This window comes from Pseudonaja textilis, unplaced genomic scaffold (genome assembly GCF_049901715.1).
Source record: "Pseudonaja textilis isolate UNSWEBS1 unplaced genomic scaffold, rPseTex1.2 PTEXSCF23, whole genome shotgun sequence".
NCBI lineage: Eukaryota > Metazoa > Chordata > Lepidosauria > Squamata > Elapidae > Pseudonaja > Pseudonaja textilis.
Window position 1 is genome coordinate 532,839 of NW_028262868.1, and position 4,679 is coordinate 537,517.

Here is a 4,679-nt window from a genome sequence, read left to right on the forward strand (position 1 = left end):
CGGATGAGGGGCATTTGGTTGGCGGCGGTGGTGGTGGGTTGTTTGAGCCTCAGATCCGATTCGGGGCTCCGTGCCAGCCGGCTTCCATCTGGCGATCCCTCCTGAGGTTACGACCGTATCACCGTATCGTTCATCATCTCCTCCTGGGAGTAGGGTTGTGTGTGTGTGTGTGTGCTCAAGGCCAGGAGGAGACCAACCAGATGGTGGGGCATTTGGGTGGCGGCGGTGGTGGTGGCATTTGAGCCTCAGGTCCGATTCGGGGCCCCGTACCAACCGGGTTCCATGTGGCGATCCCTCCTGAGGTTACGACCGTATCACCGTATCGTTCATTATCCCCTCCTGGGAGCAGGGCTGTGTGTGTGTGTGTGTGTGTGTGCTCAAGGCCAGGAGGAGACCAACCAGATGGTGGGGCATTTGGTGGGTGGTGGGGTTTGAGCCTCAGATCCGATTCGGGGCCCGTGCCAACCGGGTTCCATGTGGCGATCCCTCCTGAGGTTACGACCGTATCACCGTATCGTTCATCATCCCCTCCTGGGAGTAGGGCTGTGTGTGTGTGTGTGTGCTCAAGGCCAGGAGGAGACCAACCAGATGGTGGGTCATTTGGTGGCGGTGGTGGTGGTGGGGTTTGAGCCTCAGATCCGATTCGGGGCTCCATGCCAGCCGGGTCCCATCTGGCGATCCCTCCTGAGGTTACGACCGTATCACCGTATCGTTCATCATCTCCTCCTGGGAGTAGGGTTGTGTGTGTGTGTGTGTGCTCAAGGCCAGGAGGAGACCAACCAGATGGTGGGGCATTTGGTGGGTGGTGGGGTTTGAGCCTCAGATCCGATTCGGGGCTCCATGCCAGCCGGGTCCCATCTGGCGATCCCTCCTGAGGTTACGACCGTATCACCGTATCGTTCATTATCTCCTCCTGGGAGTAGGGTTGTGTGTGTGTGTGTGTGTGCTCAAGGCCAGGAGGAGACCAACCAGATAGTGGGGCATTTGGTGGCGGCGGTGGTGGTGGATTTGAGCCTCAGGTCCAATTCGGGGCTCCATGCCAGCCGGCTTCCATCTGGCGATCCTCCTGAGGTTGTGACCGTATCGTTCATCCTCCTCCTCCTGGGAGTAAGGCTGTGTGTGTGTGTGTGTGTGGCGCCTCATGGCCTACAGGAGACCAACCATATAGTGGGGCATTTGGTGCGGCGGTGGTGGTGGCATTTGAGCCTCAGGTCCATTGGGCTCCATGCCAGCCGCTTCCATCTGGCGATCCTCCTGAGGTTGTGACCGTATCGTTCATCCTCCTCCTCCTGGGAGTAGGGCTGTCGCGCGCGCGCTCATGGCCCACAGGAGACCAACCATATAGTGGGGCATTTGGTGGCGGCGGTGGTGGTGGGCGTTTGAGCCCCAGATGCGATTCGGGGCTCCGTGCCAGCCGACTTCCATCTGGCGATCCCTCCTGAGGTTGCGACCGTATAGTTCATCATCCTCTCCTGGGAGTAGGGCTGTGTGCGTGTGCGTGTGCCTGTCTGTGCTCATGGCCAGGATGCTGCCCAATTCTTCACCTGCCTTGCCTGCACCGCTGCCTCCTTCCTGGCCCCTCTTGGGGGGGCCCCCCTGAGGCCAGGAATCCCACCCCCGCGGAGAGATACACGGGCGCGGCTGCTGTATATTTGGAGTGCATGTGAGAAGGGCCCAGCCCCGGAGCTGTGGCGCTACAGATAAGGCAACCCAAAGCCCATCGTTCCCCCATCAGGCCTGCCTTCCCAGCCCTTCCTCCCCCAAGGGGGGCCCCCTCAAGACTATCCGGCTTGGCCTGAGTGCGGGAAAAATACACGCGCATCCCTTCCAGCTTTGGCCTGGGGGGAATTCCTTCCTCTTGGTCTCTTTCCCCCCTCGCCGCAAGTGAGGGGTGCTTCGAATTCAGGGGAGCCTCCCCGCTGTCTCCCCAATCTCTCCCCCTCCCCTGTGGGGCATCTGGAGGTCAGCTATTCTCGGGGAGGGGGCGTCCCTGACCCCCCTAACGGTGTGGGGCACCTGGAGGTCAGCTGTTTTCGGGGGTCCCTGATCCCCCTAACGGTGTGGGGCACCTGGAGGTCAGCTGTTCTCGGGGAGGGGGTGCCCCTGACCCCCCTAACGGTGTGGGGCACCCGGAGGTCAGCTGTTCTCCGGCGGTCTCCGCTCAACACGGCGGAGTCCGAGGATTTGGGGTGAAAAATGCTAGCGAACACTGATACACACATACACACGTACGCCCATAATTGGGAAGTTAGGCTTGGGGGCCCTTGGCGCTGCCGTGTGCCGTCCCCGCGGTCCAGCCTGCTCCGGACCGGTGGGTGGGGAAGAACCTGAACCCAGGTCCAAACCCAGGTTTGGAAGAGGCGCCAGATGCTGGGCTTCCAGGCTGTGGGAAAGAGCAGGCCCGAGACCTGGACTTTGCTCCCTGGAGAAGAGGGAGGGGAAGGCCTGGTTTGCTGCCGGCCGCCGAAACGGCCGGCCTTGCGTCTCGGTTCCCTGGCCGGGGTGGGGTGTCCAGCCCAGCCGCCGCCACCCGCCGTCTTGCTGCGGTGTGGCTGCGTGGCTGGGTTGCACGTGTGTACCGACAGACCCAGGTCGGGGCTGACTACACAGTGTGCTACTCCGAGAGGGAGGGATCAAGGAGGGAGGGACGGAGGGAGGGTCTCTAGGACCAGCCCCCCTCAGGCCTCTCCCCGGCCCTGCGGTTCCCCGGAACCAACCGGGTCTGCCAGGCCGGGCCGGGCCGGGCCAAGGGTATCCAGCCCGGTGGGGAGAGGAGGGGTCTCCATGGCAACCGCTCCTCCCCTCCTCTTTCTTGGATGGGGAGGAGGACGGGGGGCTGCCTTGGGCTCCCTTATTTCTTTTATTTGTACGGGTTTCTTTTTATTTGATGGATTTCTTTTCGTCGGTCAGTGGCTTGCGAGAGAAACGGTATCAGTCCAAAGATAGTCCTGAATGCGTGGATACTTGTAAGAAAAATAAAAAGAAATAATAGGACAAGGACGGTATAAGTATAAACATAGTTATGAATACATGGAATACATTTAAGAAATATATATAAGATGCATATAGGTTACATATAAGAAAAATAAAAGAAACAACAGGACAGGGACGGTATAAGTATAAACATGGTTATGAATACATGAAATACATTGAAGAAATATATATAAGGTACATATAGGATGCATATAAGAAAAATAAAAGAAACAACAGGACAGGGACAGTATAAGTATAAACATAGTTCTGAATACATGGAATACATTTAAGAAATATATATAAGGTACATATAGGATACATATAAGAAAAATAAAAGAAACAATAGGACAGGGTCAGTATAAGTATAAACATAGTTCTGAATACATGGAATACATTTGAAGAAATATATATAAGATACATATAGGATACATATAAGAAAAAATAAAAGAAACAATAGGACAGGGTCAGTATAAGTATAAACAGTTATGAATACATGAAATACATTTAAGAAATATATATAAGATACATATAGGATGCATATAAGAAAAATAAAAAAGAAATAATAGGACAGGGACGGTATAAGTATAAACATAGTTATGAATACATGGAATATATTGAAGAAATATATATAAGATACATATAGGATACATATAAGAAAAATAAAAAAGAAATATTAGGACAGGGACGGTATAAGTATAAACAGTTATGAATACATGAAATACATTTAAGAAATATATATAAGGTACATATAGGATACATATAAGAAAAATGAAAGAAAGAATAGGACAGGGTCGGTATAAGTATAAACATAGTTATGAATACATGGAATACATTTATGAAATATATATAAGGTACATATAGGATACATATAAGAAAAATAAAAGAAACAATAGGACAGGGATGGTATAAGTATAAACATAGTTATGAATACATGGAATACATTTATGAAATATATATAAGGTACATATAGGATACATATAAGAAAAATGAATAAAAGAAGCAATAGGACAGGGACAGTATAAGGATAAACATAGTTATGAATACATGAAATACATTTAAGAAATATATATAAGGTACATATAGGATACATATAAGAAAAATAAAAGAAAGAATAGGACAGGGACGGTATAAGTATAAACATAGTTATGAATACATGGAATACATTTATGAAATATATATAAGGTACATATAGGATACATATAAGAAAAATGAAAGAAAGAATAGGACAGGGTCGGTATAAGTATAAACATAGTTATGAATACATGGAATACATTTATGAAATATATATAAGGTACATATAGGATACATATAAGAAAAATAAAAGAAACAATAGGACAGGGATGGTATAAGGATAAACATAGTTATGAATACATGGATGCATATAAGAAATATATAGAAGATACATATAGGATACATATAAGAAAAATAAATAAAAGAAACAATAGGACAGGGACGGTATAAGTATAAACATAGTTATGAATACATGGAATATATATAAGAAAAATAAAAATAAATAATAGGACAGGGACGCTATAAGTATAAACATGGTTATGAGTACATGAAATGGATACATATAAGAAAAATAAAAAAGAAACAATAGGACGGGGACAGTTTAAGTATAAACATGGTTATTTTATTTATTTATTTTTGTCAATTGCTTACAAGATAATAGGTATAAGTAAAAACATACTTATGAATACATGGAG